The sequence below is a fragment of the Dromiciops gliroides genome, chromosome 3, assembly GCF_019393635.1.
Source record: "Dromiciops gliroides isolate mDroGli1 chromosome 3, mDroGli1.pri, whole genome shotgun sequence".
In the NCBI taxonomy this organism is placed as follows: Eukaryota; Metazoa; Chordata; class Mammalia; order Microbiotheria; family Microbiotheriidae; genus Dromiciops; species Dromiciops gliroides.
The window spans coordinates 192,089,404-192,105,693 of NC_057863.1; the positions used below are offsets into that span (position 1 = coordinate 192,089,404).

At 35.6% G+C, this 16,290-nt stretch overlaps 1 pseudogene; it reads left to right on the forward strand.

The window, feature by feature from the left end:
- Positions 1–367: 367 nt before the first annotated feature.
- Positions 368–1,126, forward strand: LOC122751309 (annotated as a pseudogene).
- Positions 1,127–16,290: the final 15,164 nt, after the last annotated feature.

Below are 16,290 nucleotides of genomic sequence, written 5' to 3' on the forward strand. Positions count from 1 at the left end.
TCTTTGGCATTCTCCCAACATGTTTGGGGGGGGGGGGAGGAAGAGATATTCCTATTTTCCAATCAAGTTCTTAGAAACAAGATTGTCAAATAATATCAGTCAATGAACATTGATTAAGTGCTTACTATTTGCCAAAAAGAATCTGTGATAAATTTTGGGGATATAAATAAAGGCAAAAACATGGGTTTTGTACTCAAGGAGTGGCTGGACAAGTGGGAGGAAAACCAGAAAAGAGTAAAATTACAAAAAGCTAGAAAAAGTATCCATAAGGAGATGGTGATAGACTGCAAGAGAGGTCAATAAGAATGATCACAGAGAAAAAGGTCATCAGATTTAGCCATCAAAAGGTCATTGGTGAGTTTGCAAGATGGCGGAGGAAGCAGAAGGACCTCTAAAGCAGCTTCTGGTGCCTTTTCTTCTGCCTGAGAAATGCTATGATTGGTTTTTTTCCTGACTTGGATTTGCTCAGTGTTCCCTGCCTCAAGATACTAATCAGCAAAGGCTTGGGGCTTGGCATTGTTGCTGGATCAATGCTGGTGAAACTACCTCAGGTGTTTAAAATTCTGGGGGTGAAGAGTGCAGAAGGACTGAGCCTCCAGGCAGTTATTCTAGAACTGGTGGCCTTAACTGGGACCATGGTCTACAGCTTGGCCAACAGCTTCCCATTCAGCTCATGGCATAAGGCCTTGTTCTTAATGCTACAGACCATTACCATCTGCTTCCTGATCCTACACTACAGAGGACATACCATGAGAGGTGCGGCCTTACTAGGTGTCTATGTCCTGATCCTGCTGGTTTTGCTTTCACTCTTGACGCCCAAGGCTGTGGTCACCTTACTCCAGGCCACCAACATGCCTGCTGTGATCATAGGAAGGTTACTCCAGGTGATCAACTACAGAAATAAATGGTCACACGGGTCACCTGTCAGCAGTCACAGGTTTCCTACTTTTTGCTGGCTCTCTTGCCCGAATCTTCACCTCCATCCAGGAAACAGGTGACCCCCTCATGGCTGTGACTTTTATTGTCTCCTCCATCTGCAATGGTCTCATTGCCTTTCAGCTCCTCTATTATTGGAATGTCAGGATTCCTCACAAATGGGAAAAGAAGCATCAGTAGTAGCCTCTCTTTCCACTCAGTACAGTATCTCAAAGGCCCCAGTTTGATCTTCATTCCTTTTCTTTGATATTTCTTTTTCCTTTGGTCTTTCTGACCTGGGTTCTTCCCATTTCCAAAACTGAAATCCTTTTTTTTGGAGCCAGACTCCCCCTGTCCCTTTATTCCACTCTATTGATGTGGTAACTTTATTTTTAGATTAAACTGCAATCCTCAGACTTCCCTCTTCTCCCCTCATTCCCCCATAGCTTCTTGTTCCACTGTGTTGGGAAGCTTCAAAGAGAAGGTTAAACCCTCAGAGCATCCCCGGCTGAAAAGGTAACAAGTGAAGACACAGGCCTCATTAGTGTTGGCCTTGGACCATGAGTATGTCAGCTGTGGCTAATTAAGTAGCTTTGTACCTAGAGTTCTAATCTATGATAGGATCTCTGGCTACCTGGCAGAGCTCAAAGGGAACTGTGTTCCTCCTTTCCTTTTGATTCCTAGATATGCTTCTCACCTCTTATTCCTAGAAGGTATCTCCTTTTGCCTGGTCCCCTTTAAACACCTTCCCCCATCGGGGCACTCAAAGGGCCCAGGAGATGAAAGGAGGTGACACCAGAGACTAATATAGGCAGTAATCAAAGTTATGGAGAGAGACAGCAGACCAGAACCTAAGCCAAAGCTGTGTTTTTCAGGTTGGACCCCCTGTTCTGATTCTGACCTTGGACCCTTAGGGCCTTTCCTATCCTATTATATTTGACTCTGGGGTTGGAAGGGATTGGTTTAGGGTAACTTATCAGCACAGCCTTCTCCACCCCTAACTGGGCAAGTTCCTAAGGAGAAACAGACCTGGGTCCTGTTACTGATCCCTTGGGTTGGTGAAGCTTTGGACAGAATAAAAAATGGAACCAAGACTTAAAGTATGAGTTTAATCTTACAAAATATAGAATATATAAAAATTTGTATCTACAATAAAAAAAAGGTCATTGGTAGCTGGAGAAGGCAGTTTCAGTTGAATGATGAAGTTGGAACCCAGATCATAGAAGATTTAGAAACTCAGTTTACCTAAGAATAGGAGAAACAGGGGCAGCTAGGTGGTGCAGTGGATAGAGCACCGGCCCTGGAGTCAGGAGGACCTGAGTTCAAATCCGGCCTCAGACACTTAACACACACTTACTAGCTGTGTGACCCTGGGCAAGTCACTTAACCCCAATTGCCTCACTAAAAAAAAAAAAAAAAAAAAGAATAGGAGAAACAGTGATTGATCCCTCATTGTTTATAGTTAATTGGTTGACAGCTAATAGTTTAAGAGAAGTCTTTTTACTGGCAGCAGGGAAGAAGAAAGAAACTTAAGATTAGAGAGAGAAAGAATAGATGAAGGCAATCTGTTGGAAAATATTGGAAGGAATGGGATCCTTTAGTAACAACTTGGTACGAGTAGAGGGGATGGCCTTAACAAGTAGAGGGAATACCTCTTCTTCAGAGACAGGAGTGAATAAGGCAATATTGGAAGAAAATGTGTGAGAGATGTGAGATGAGGAAGGTGCAGAAAAGTGGGAATTCTTGGCAAATGGTCTCCCTTGTTTTAGTGAAATTTGATTCAAGATCCTCAGCTAGGAGGAGCAGAGTAGGAGGTAGCTACTGTGGTTGTAAGAAGTTGTAAGAGGAGGGCTACAATGAGATCATAATTGAGATTATATAATACAAATTTGTAGTGAGTCTAATTAGGCTAATTATCCTAGTTTTAAGATTTTTCTAGTTCTTTTTTTTTCATGAAATGAAGGATGGTGTTGAGTTAGCATTAAGGTTCAAAAATAAGGGTGGGAAGAAATATTTATCAAACCCCTACAATGTATATATTAGGTACTTTGCTAAGATCTTAACAAATATTGTCTCATTTTGTCTTCACAACAACCCAGAGAGATAGGGGCTATTATTATCCCTATTTTACAGTTGAGAAAACTAACAAAGAGGTTAAGTGACTTACCCAGGGTCACAAAGCTAGTGAGGATAGATTTGAATTTAGACTTCCCTGTGAAAGTATAAGACAACAAGAGATTTAAGAGTAAAGAACTAGGTGACAAAAATTTTAAAAAGGAATAGAATAAGAGGAAAGATAGTCATTTCAAGGGTGATGGGCTAAGAAGAAACTGAAGGATAAAAGGAATAGAGTTCCCAAAGAATAAAGATAAGCATAGAAATCATAAGGCAGAAAGAATAAACAATTATGATCACATAAGAGAAATTTCAGAATATTAATTAACATGGAAGTGAAAATCAAAGGTGTGATTATAAGTACGAATATTAGTATAAATGAGGTATAATGAAGAATTAGTTCATGGGAATTGAGTAGATTGAGGAATTAGGAACTTGGGATGTGTGAGGGATCATCAATGTGTATGTTAAAATCTTCTGGTTAGACAGGAGAAGTTGAGGGAGGAGGATCTCTACCTCACAACAGAGACTATGGCTAACACTGTACTCATTGAAGAAGGAAAGTGCATGTCCTGGGAGTCAATAGATAATAGTCACTACAATCTGGATTCAGTGATGAAAGCAGGTAGAAAGGGAAAGGTGAAAGGAAATTTATGAATTATAAAGGAGGTATTCCTAGAAGAGGCAAAAAGATCTAGAGTGTGACAGGAACAGTAGGAAAGAGTATTGAGGGACATGGGAGAGGAGAATAGGTATTTGGGGAAATAAAGTATTATTACACACAATTAAGATGAATGACCCATAGAACTTATCTATAGACACACATATGCATATTTATCTACATTTATGTATGTGTATATGTATATTTGTGTATATACATATATTTGAATATATACCTCTATAGTTATTGGGACAGAGAATGCAAATGGATAACTAGTTCATCCCAGATTTATATGCTAGTAAAAGTGGTCTGGATTAGTTTCAGAAAATTTCAGACCTCTTTAAAACCTTCAAGTTCTCCATAGAAACAATTTCTTGAATGACTAAGTCTGATAGAAATGTTTTAAATATCACATAGAGGGAAAGGAAAAGGTTCATGATGGGTATAAAGAGGCAGTAATATAAAATCAATAAAATGCTTTGAAGAAAAAGTAAAGACTATCATCAGGGACATATAGGATAGGAACTGGGAGTGGGCCAGTGGTTTAAGTGGTATAGGAAACTCTCAGATAAGGAAATTTCCTCACCAATGCAGGTGTCATATAAGTAATAGTTTTAGAGAATTACATAAGCACTAAATGTTGAAGTGACTGAGCTGTCCTGGGTCATATAGCTACTATGTATCAAAAGTGAAATATTCATCAAACTACCAAACCACACAGACCTCTATTATAGATACAAATTCTAACCTATCCATCGGAATTCAACAAATAAATTGTAATGGAGTTGTGTCAATAAATAATGTTCTCAAGTAAAGACCTCTTGTGATGCAGTCAAAAAGGGGGCACTGGAAGAATTGAGGATAGTTTATCCAAACTTATGGATAGAATAACTAGTTTTAAATATTTGAAAGTATATCATGCTTTCTTGATTTCTTGCTTGTATCTTCATTCCCTAATGACTGTTCCTGTACTAGATTCCTTTCAGGTTCAACTGGTGCTCCTTTCCATAAATAATTAATTCCTGGGCTTTTTTCTATGTTGGTATTTATCACAAAGTGATATAATCAATTGTCTTGTATTATTTTCAAGTTCGTTGTGAACATAAAGATGAGATTTACTTTCTTGGTAATGCTTTTAAGAATGCTCTGAAGAGTCACCAAAAATCAAAATTGAACCCTCCAGTATAAAATTATTTTATGACCTGTCAGAGTAGTCTCACCAACCATTTTCACTTGATATTCTATAGTTTCTTCTATGCACAATCCATTATCTAAAGAACTGTATTGTCTGTAAGGAAATATGATTATTGTGATCATATATTAAAGAGACCAATTCTGGGTATCAATGCAAGAGGAAATTTAATATCATCTTTAAAATTGCTCCTTTTCCTTTTAATGAAATCACAGTTATCAGAATCCTGTTCATCAGTCATATACTTCTAACCAGAAGTAATGTAGCTCAAGGTTTAAATGATTACAAAAATTTGAGTTGCTTGAATGTTTTATGACTCATAAAAATTAATCATAAATTTTCTCCCCTCATCAGCTCATGGAAGATTGTTCATTAATATTAAAAAAAGGGCCATTGGTAATAATGTCTCCAGGAGGTTTAGGTACCATTAGTGTTGATATCATTTTGGTATAGAATCAGGTCTCCAGAAGGCAATTCTCTTTAGTTAAATTTATATTCATAGTCATAGTAATTTAGAGCTTAAAAGTAACTTTACACATTTAAAGGTCAATGAGATTGTAGAATTAAGGCTTATTGCATACAGGTCACATCTAGTCCAACTTCTTCATTTTACTGATGAGGAAACTACAGTAAGTGGCATAGCTAGAATATAGACCTAAGTCCTTTGACTCCTAAACCAGAGCTCTTTACACTTTACCATGCTTCTTTTAACAGATATTATAATTTTAATTTATTTTTAATCACTGTCTTTATGGATCCTTTATTTTTCTCCTCACAGAAATTCCCAAATATTCAGATGCAGGTAATAATAATAGTTCATAATTATATATCCATTTATGGTTAGAAATTCCTCTATTCCCTACCTACCATAACGTAAATAGGTATTGTTATTATTATTTTCCAACTGAGACAACTAAAATATAGAAATATTAGGTGAATTGCCCAGTCACACAGCTAGTAAGTGTCAAAGAACTTCAATATATCTTCTCTGACTCTGGAACAAGTGATCTTTCCACACATCCTTTCCCCTTTACTACAGAGATGGTTTTTGGCACTATCAACAATCCTATTCAAAAGAAATTCTTGCCTCTCCATTCCCCCTAAATCCATTCTCCAGAATATGACTAAAGTGAAATATTTTTCCTCTATGAAAGTTTCTTTTGTTGGAAAAAAATTTAAAACACCAAGACATCTTTTTACCTTAAAGCAGACTGAATCTGAAATTGAATTATATGATAAGCTAACTCTTTGATATAGAAAATTTATTTCCTTCATAGGGCCACTTAACTGTTAGAAGTTGCAAAAAAAAGTATACGGTGGCCATTTTTAAGGAGTTATAGGAAACAGATTATTACTAGACTTCCAAAACCCTTACAAAGGCTAATATTTCAAGATATTGATGAAAAAGTATTCCAATATATGCAGCACCTGGAAAAAGTGACCATCAGAAACACATTAGCAGTTTCAAAAATGAGGATGATAGTCTACCAAAGAAAGTTTATGACATATACATATAATTTCAACACATTTTTAAAGGAAAAAGTGATAAATAGTTGGAGGGATAGTTGTTCATTATTGAACTACAGATACTATAATAAAAAGATCATACTGTTTACTATTGCTATTCAAAATTGTCAAGGGGATAGATAAAATCAAATTTCATCTGAAGGGACAAAAGATTTTGAATCTAGAATAATGAGAAAGAAAAGTAGCATGAAATAAATGCAACTAGGATAAGAAGGGAAGTTAACATTTGGGAAAAAATCTCAGTATTAAATATCACATGGGGGGGGGGGCGGTGTTCCTGACTGTGCAATAAACAAGTCACATAACCTCTGAGTCTCAGGCTATTTCTGACTGTTCCACATATCTGGAGTGCCATCCCTTTTCCAACAACCTTACTGACCTCTCTGGCTTCCTTTCATTCCCAAATGAAATCCCACCTTTTATAGGAAGCATCCCCCAACCCTTTTAATTCAAGTGTCTTTCCATTGTAAACTATTTCCTATTTATCTTGTATATATATGGGGGGGTTGTGTATACATACATGTATATATAATATAAATATATGTGTACATGTATGTGTATGTATGTATGTATATTTTGCATATTTTCTCCCATATTATCTTCTTTGAGGGCAGGGACTAGCTCTCTTTGTATCTTTAGCGCAATGCGTCATACACATAAGAGGCATTTAAAAATGCTTATATGACAAATTTAAAATAAATATAACTTTGAGATTATACTACATGTCCACTAAAATGGATAATATGATACAAAAATAAAATTATTAATTTTAGAAAACTTGTGGAAAGGCAGCAAAGTGATACAGTAAAGTCCGGGCCTTAGCACATGAAGATTGATCTTCCTGAGTTTAAATCTGGCCTTAGACACTTACAAATTGCATGATCCTGGGCAAATCATTTATCCTTGTTTCCTCAGTTCCTCATTTGTAAAATTGAGGTAGAGAAAAAAATGGCAAACCACTACAGTATCTTTAGCAAATGGGTTGACAAATAGTCAGACACAACTAAAATAACAACAGCAGCAACAACAATGATGCATCCTAACATATACTTGGTACAATTGAGAATTCATTCAATTATTCTATTAAGTATTTTCAATTCAATTCAGTAAATATTTATGAAGTTCCTACTAGTGAATAAGTACACATAAGAAAAAGAAAGACAGTATCTGTCCAGAAGAAGCTTAAAACCCACTGAGGAAAAAACACACACACACACACACACACACACACACACACACACACACACACACACACACCAAAAGGAACCTGGAAATCAGGAAAGGAAGAGAAAAGGACACTGGAGAAGTGGAATTGGCGGGGGCGGGGGGGGGGGGAGGGCATACCTGCAATCTTGTCCCATGGATTTTAGACCAAGCAGAGCTGCAAATGCAAAGTGGAGTGGATATGAATTATTCTTGAAATTGAATTTTGTCTTTAAAAAGTGACTATCAAGGGGCAGCTAGATGGCGCAGTGGTTAAAGCACTGGCCCTGGATTCAGGAGTACCTGAGTTCAAATCCGGCCTCAGACACCTGGCACTTACTAGCTCTGTGACCCTGGGCAAGTCACTTAACCCCCATTGCCTGAAAAAAGAAAAAAAAAGTGACTATTGAGGGGAGAATTCAAGATGGAAGAAGAGAGGCAATAGCCCAGCTGAACTCTCCCAATATTCTCCTCAAAACAATTTTAAAATAACACCTCAAATCAAATTTTGTGTGGCAGAGGCAACAAAAGGTCAAGGAGAATTATTTTTCCAGCCTGAGACAACTTAGAAATTTAGCAGGTCTATGATGCCAGTATGGGAGCTATGCTAGATCCTACACAACAGCAGTACTAGCTATGGAGTCAGCAGCAAGAAAAGTAGTAGTAACTACTAGTATTCTAAGTCCAGAGATAACAAGGAGTTCAGAAAATTACTGCAGGGAACCCTTTGCTGGCAATGTTGGAAGCTGGTGCTGAAAAAACATGCAGAATTCTAGAATTGCCTCTGAAAACACTATTTTAAAAGTCTGAAGACTGGGATAGTGCCTCCCCATTCCAAAGTGAACAGAGTCCAAATTTAACATAAAACTCAATATCAAGAAACAGGATAGAAAAATATGCAAACAACAACAACAAAAAAAGAATGGGATGAAAAGAATTTATTATAGCAACAGGGAAGACTACAAAAGAAAACAACAATGTAAAAACACCTCCAAGCAAAGACATAAAGAGAAATATTAACTGGACAAAAGCCCAACAATTATTTTTGGAAAAATTAAAGAAAGAGATGAATGGTAGAGGAATAAAAGGGAAAAGAAATGCAAGTGATATAAGAAAATTATATATAAAAAAATTAACAGGTTAGAAAAAAGGCACAAAAAATTTTAAAGTATAAAATACCTTAATACAAAATATAATAAACATTACCTTAAAATGAATAAATACATTAAAAAACAGAATTGTTTTAATAGTAAAAGAAACAAAAAATTTACTGAAGTACTCTGCTTTTCAGCAGAATCAGCCAAATGAATATAGAAATACAAAAGCCCATCAATGAAAGTATTTACTTAAAAATTAAAATTGACCAAGTGGGAGCTAATGACTCCATGAGATATTAAGAAAAAGTAAAGTTAAAAGAATGAAAAAAACTAGGGAAAAATGTAAAATACTGCAAAGGAAAAACAACCGGCCTAGAAAATTGGTTGGAGAAAGATAATTTTAAAAGCATTAGACAACCTGAAAACCATGATGAAACAAAGATCTTAGACATCATATTTCAAGAAATTATAACAAAAAACCTGTCCTGACATTTTAGATCCATAGGGTAAAACAGAACCCACCAATCATATCCTGAAAGACGTCCCAAAATAAAAAATCCCAGACATATTATAGACAAATTTCAGAGCTCCCAGGTCAAGAAGAAAGTATTGCAAGCAGTCAAAAAGAAATAATTGAAATATAATGGAGCCATATAAGGTTAAAATAAGATTTAGAAGCTTCTACATTAAAGAATCAAAGGGCTTGGACTATCATATTCCAGTGGGCAAAGGAGTTAGGATTACAACCAAGAAATACAACCCAGTAAAACTGTTGTTTTTTTCACCTTCAGGGGAAAAAAATGGGAAATTGGTGACTTTCAAATATTCCTGATGAAAAGAACCAGAGCTGAATAGAAATTATGACATTCAAACAAAAGACTCAAGAGAAGCATAAAACAGTAAATATGACAGATTAATCAAAAATGACTCAATAAAATTCAATTATTTACATTTGTGTATGTGGAAAAATACAATGAACTTCTAAAAGAAACCCAGACATGTTAGTGTTAGCTGTTCTCTTTGCTTCACCTGAAACTAATCTGGGATAAGTCTTCAGTTTAACAAAAGGAATGCAGATTGATCCTCCTGATTAGCTAGGGGATGAAGCACGCCTATATATGGATGGAATTTGATCTCTAGACCACCCCACAAGTCATGTCAATCAATGGAGCTGAATGATGCTAACCAATTATTTAAGATAATTCAATGTTTGGTGACCCACCTCTACCAAAAAAAAAAAAAAAGATATACATCCCTGGGGAAGTGAGGGTCACTCTCTCTGTCTCTCTGTCTTTGTCTCTCATTATCTCTCTGTCTGTCTCTCTTTCTCCTGTCTCTCTCTGTCTCTGTCTCTCTGTCTCACTGTCTCTCTGTCTCTCTGTCTCTCTCTGTCTGGAATCCTTCCTGGTACTCTTTTTCTCCATGATGGGTATGTAATTGCTTAGGCCTGTAACCCTGTGACTAATGGGGAAGTCAGGGAGATACATGGCCAATATTTTATTAATATGTTATCTTAATTAATAATAAATGCTTTCTGAAAAAATTGGTCCAATAACCATTCATTTATAAGCAGCAGTATTTTAGAAACCCAGTCTAGTGCCACAATATTTTTAAAAACACATATAAGGGAAGATGATACCTGTAACTCCTAAGAAGTTTGTCATTATTATGGAAGTTAGAAAAAGTCTACATAGAGGAGATAGGTGTGAGTTGATTAGGTTGGGATGGTCTCAAAAAAAATAAAGAGGTGAGACTGGGAGAGAGGGAAAGGTAGAAGGGATAAATTTTTCACACAGAAGAGACACATAAGGAAGATATTTTACAATGAAGGGGGAAAGGGGGAAATGGGGTGGGGGCTGGTGGTTAAGGCTTGAACCTCACTCTCACTGGAATTCATTCAGAGGGGAGAGAATGTGTGTGTGTGTATGTATATACACATATATACATACACACATATTTTTGTATATATGTGTGTATGCATATATACATACATATGTACATAAATGTATACATACATACACTCAATTGGGTATAGAAATATATCTTACTTTATAGAGCAAGGAGACAAGAGAAAGGGGAGGGGGGTCATAAAAAGAAGGGTAGTGATCAGAAGCAAAACTGACTTTTTTTTTAAATTTTGAGTCCCAAATTTTGTCCCTCCCTCCCCTTCCACCCTTCTTGAGGCAGTAAGCAATAAGATATAGCTTATACATGTGCAATGATGTAAAGCATTACCATATTAGTAATTTTGTGCAAGAAATCTTGGATAACAGAAAAATGAAAGAGAAAAAATAGCATGCTTAAGTGTGTTCAATCAATATCTATTCTTTCTTTGGAGGTGGATAGTATGCTTCATCATTAGACCTTTGGGATCATCTTGGATCATTATGTTGCTGAGAACAGTTAAGTTATTCACTCTTCTTCATCAAATAATATTGCTGTCTCTGTGCACAATGTTCTCCTGGTTCTGCTCACTTCACTATACCTCAGTTAATACAAGCCTTTCCAGGCCTTTCTGAAACGATTCTGCTTGTCATTTCTTATAGCACAATAATATTCCAACATAACCATATAACACAGCTCATTTAGCCATTTCCCAATTAATGGGCATTCCCTTGATTTGCAATACTTAGGCACCACAAAAAGAGCTGCTATAAATATTTTTGTACAAATGGGTCTTTTTCTCTTTTTTGGATCTCTTTGGGATATAAACTTAGCAGTGGTACTGCTAAATTAAAGGGTATGCACAATTCACTTACCCTTTGGGCATAGATCCAAATTCCTCTCCAATATGGATGGATCAGTTCACAACTCCAACAATAGTGGATTAGCATCCCCGTTTTCCCAAATCCCCTCTAACACTCAATATTTTCCTTTTTTTATATTTACCACTCTGATATGTGTGAGATGATACCTCAGATTTGGCAAAACAGACATTTGAGGAGGGACGGGATAAAAAGAGAGATAGAAGAAACAGAAGAAAATAAGTTATGAAATATGCAGTAATCATAACTGTGATTTTGAATAGAATAAGCTCAAACATAAAATGGAAGCAGGTAGTAGAAACTGGAATCCAACAAAATGTCATTTACAACAGACAATACTTGTAGATAAAGCATTGGTCCTGGATTCAGGAGTTCAAATCCATGCTCAGATACTTGACCCTTACTAGTTGTATGACCCTAGGAAAGTCACTTAACCCTCGTTGTCCCCCCAAAAAATAATCACTTGAAATAAAAACACACAGAGTTAAAATAAGGGGCTTGAGCAATATGTATTTTGCTTCAACTAAAGTTTTAAAAAGGCAGAAATTGCCATAAAAATAGACCTAATTAAAACAGGGAATCAGGAAAGCAATATTTTGCTAAAAAGTACCCATAGTCAATGAAGTAATTTCAAATGTTTATAATTTCTCTGGCAAAGGCCTCACTAATAAGTTCTCCCCAATTGAAAAGTTATTAAAGTATATGAACAAGTTTTCAGAAGTCAAAACTAATTATAATTATTTTTAAAATACTCTAAATCACTACTGATTAAAATGCAAATTAACATAACAGGATAAAGGAAAATAGGTATCTTAATAAAGTTAGTGGGATTCCACCCATTCTGGAGAATTATTTGGAACTATGCACAAAAAGGTATAAAACTGTACACACCTTTTGACCCAGCAATAGCACTACTTGGTCTGTACACAAAAAGAGATCAAGGAAAAAGGAAAAGGATCTATATGCACAAAAAATATTTATAGCAGCTCTTTTTGTGGTGGCAGAAATTAGAAATTTAGAGAATTCTCATCAATTAAAGAATGCCCAAATAAATTGTGGCATATTTGTAATGGAGCAACATTGTGCTATAAGAAATGATGGGGGGAAATGGTTAAGGAAAAACATGGTATATATATATAAACTAATGCAGAAGGGGGTGAGAAGAACCAGGAGATCATTGTGCATAGTAACAGCAATATTGGAATGAACATCAATTGTAAAGACTTAACTGCTGTGATCAGTAAAATGATCCAAGAAAATTCCAAAGGACTTAAGATGAGAAAATGCTATCTATCTCCAGAGAGAGAGAACTAATAATTTTGAATTCAAATTGAAATATAATTTTCACACTTTCATTATTTTTCTTCTTTTTTTGATGGGGCTGTGACATAAAATGTTTTAGATGATTTCATATGAATAATTGATATTATTTTGCCTGTCTTTCAGTGGATGGAGGAGGGTTTGGAAGAATTGACAAAATTTGGAAATCAATTTTAAAGATTGTTAAAGATAAATAAATAAGAAATTAATTTCTCTAAAAGAATACATTCTTGTAGGTGATGGCTACCCCCCAGACTGTGCATGACCCTCTTTTACATACTCCACATTCCAGGCAATCAGGCCTTCATGTTGTTCATTGCACACAGTAATTATATCTTCTACTTCCATCCCTTTTTATATAATGTCGACTAGGCTTGAAATGTTTGCTTTTATCATCCATGCCTAATACAAGCTACAATTTCTTGGGAGAAATTATTTTTGGAATCAATATCTTTGAGATTTAATCTTGACTTTCCCCCATTCTAATGTCTTCCTTGATAAAATAAAGTTGGGGCAGCTAGGTGGCACAGTGCATAAAGCGCCAGCCCTGGATTCAGGAGGACCTGAGTTCAAATCTGGACTCAGGAACTTGAAACTTACTAGCTGTGTGACCCTGGACTTAACCCTTATTGCCTCACAAAAAAAAAAAAAAGATTGACCCATCTAAATTCCTTGGAGGGCAATACAAATTTTGGGGGGGGGTCCGCTATAAGCCCTTCATTTTAATATAGCCTACCTTCAAATTCAGTTGACCAATCAGAGGTGATTAGGCATCCCTCAAGAACACCTCTTTTTCACAGGGCATATAATCTATGACCCCACTGCTATTAGGGATGTTTGGTTTGGGAGAGACAGCCAAATGACCATCCTTTTGTTAATAATTTGCCAGCCTATTAATAAAATGATTAAATTCCTCAAAACTATGTCTTGTATTTTTATTTGTCACATTCCTCAAAGCCCAGCTCAAAAGCCACATACTTTTTCCCATTTTCTCCCATTATTAGTACTCTTACCACAATTAAAATGTGATAATTCAACATATGAGATATAGTTTCTGGGTAATTTAATCATTTAAGTAATAAAAGGATTGCCATTGGCCAACTTTCAGACCAAAGGCAATCATGGTGCTCATAGTTTATGATTCATTAAACAACAATGAGATCTAATTGGTTGACATAATTTGGAGGAAGTCTATATCAAAATGAAGGGCTATATCAGAACACCCCTAGCCTTGGGCTATCCATTCAAAGAATATGTACCCTTTTCAATGGTTAGCCTGAGTGACTCCCTCCAAGGGGCCTTCCCACATAGACAAAAAATATGTCTCCATGTAGCTTGAGTAGAAAAGATGAATGTCCACCCAAGATTCCTTAGAAGTTTGGGATGGTTCTGACCAAGAAAAAAAAAAGATTCAATGCAATCTTATTTCAAGGAGAAACTGGACCTCTGAAATTCAAAGCTTTGGAAGAAGGGGGAAGCTCTGAATCTCACCAAGATATGTTATTAAATAAAATAATCTTTTCTCAAAAAAATCACTTTATCTTTACTCTGCATAAATGGTAAATTTAATGTACATATATACACATATATACATATTGTACATATATACACACATACACATATATACACATATATGTACATACACACATATATATACATATATACTATATATAGTTTCTGTGTGTGTGTGTGTGATTTCCCCTGTGTAGATACTATATGCTTTAGTTTTTGCCACCCCAGCGATCGACACAGTGCCTAGAATATGGTAGGCATTCAATAAAAAACCATTACATTTTTTTCAAAGTAATGTTGACCCAGAAATACTATTTTTAGATATATGCCCTAGTCAGTCAATAAATATTTATTATTTGTCAATTGTGTTGCTAATTTCTGGTAATACTGAGGTCAAACAGTCTCCTTTCTTCTTTTAATAGTATTTTAATTTTTCACACCTACATGTGAAAAGAATTTTCAGCATTCATTCATACAAGATTTGGAGTCCCCAATTTTTCTCCCTCTTTCCCTCCAATCCCCTCTTCCTAAAATGGTAGGCAATTTGATATAGGTTATACATTTAATATCATGTTTCCATATTAGTCACAGCTGCAAAAGAACAGAGATCAAAAGGAAGAACACAATGAAAGAATAAAGTATATGAAAATGTATGCTTCAATCTGCATTCAGAGTTCATTAATAGTTTAACTGGATGTGAATAGCATTCTCCTTCATGAGTCCTCTATAATTGTCTTGGATCATTGAATTGCTGAGAAAAAGCTGAGTCATTCATAGTTGGTCATCACCCAATGTTGCTGATACTGTGTACAATGTTTTCCCGGTTCTGCTCATTTCTCTTTAAACTAGTTCATACAAGCTTCTCTAGGTTTTTTTTTCCCTAAAATCTGCCTGTTCATCATTTCTTATTGCACAATAGTTTGCTGTTACATTCATATACCACAGTTCCTTCAGACCAACAGAGGGGATGCCCAACTGAGGGCCATCCCCTCAATTTCCCCATTTTTTGCCACCACAAAAGGGCTGCTATAAATATTTTTGCACATGTAAATGCTTTTTCCCTTTTTTATGATCTCTTTGGGAAACAGACATAGTGATGGTATTGCTGGTTCAAAGGGTATGCACAGTGTTACAGCTGTCTGGGCATGGTTCTGAATTGCTCTCCAGAAAGGTTCCATTAGTTCACAATCCACCAACATTAGTGCCCCAATTTTTCCACATCCTCTCCAACATTGATCATTTTCCTTTTTTTTTTGACATATTAGCATTAAATAGCATTTCTCTTAGCAAAAGTGATTTAGAGTATGCCTTCATAGATCTGTAGATAGCTTTGATTTGTTCATCTGAAAACTGCCTGTTCATATCCTGTGATAATTTATCAATTGGGAAATGACTTGTATTCTTATAAATTTGATTCATTTCTCATTATATTTGAGAAATAAGGCCTTTTAGTAGAGATTGTTATAAAATTGTTTCCCAGCATTTTTGCTTTCCTTTTAATCTTGATTGTACTGGTTTTGTTTATGCAAAGGCTTTTAAAAATTAATATAATCAAAATTATGTATTTTACATTATGTAATGATTTCTATCTCTTATTTGGTTATGCTTTCTTCCTTTCTCCATAGATCAAAAAGGAAGGCAATTCCTTGCTCTTCTAAATTGCTTGTGGTGTCTCTCTTTTTTTTTCTTTTTAGAATTTTGTTTTCCAAAATATATGTAAAAACTAATTTTGACATCAATTTTTTAAAACTTTGTGTTCCAGCCTCTCTTCCTCCTTCCCTTCCCACCCCTACCCCCAAGAACTCAAGCAATTCAATATAAGTTATACATGAGCAATCATGGAAAACATCACCCCATTAGCTAGGTTGTGGGACAAAAACAGATAAAAAACCAAAACTTCACATTAAGGAATTGTCAAAAGAAAAAAAGCGTTTCAGTCTGTTTTCAGATACCATCAGTTCTTTCTCTGTAGATGGATTGCCA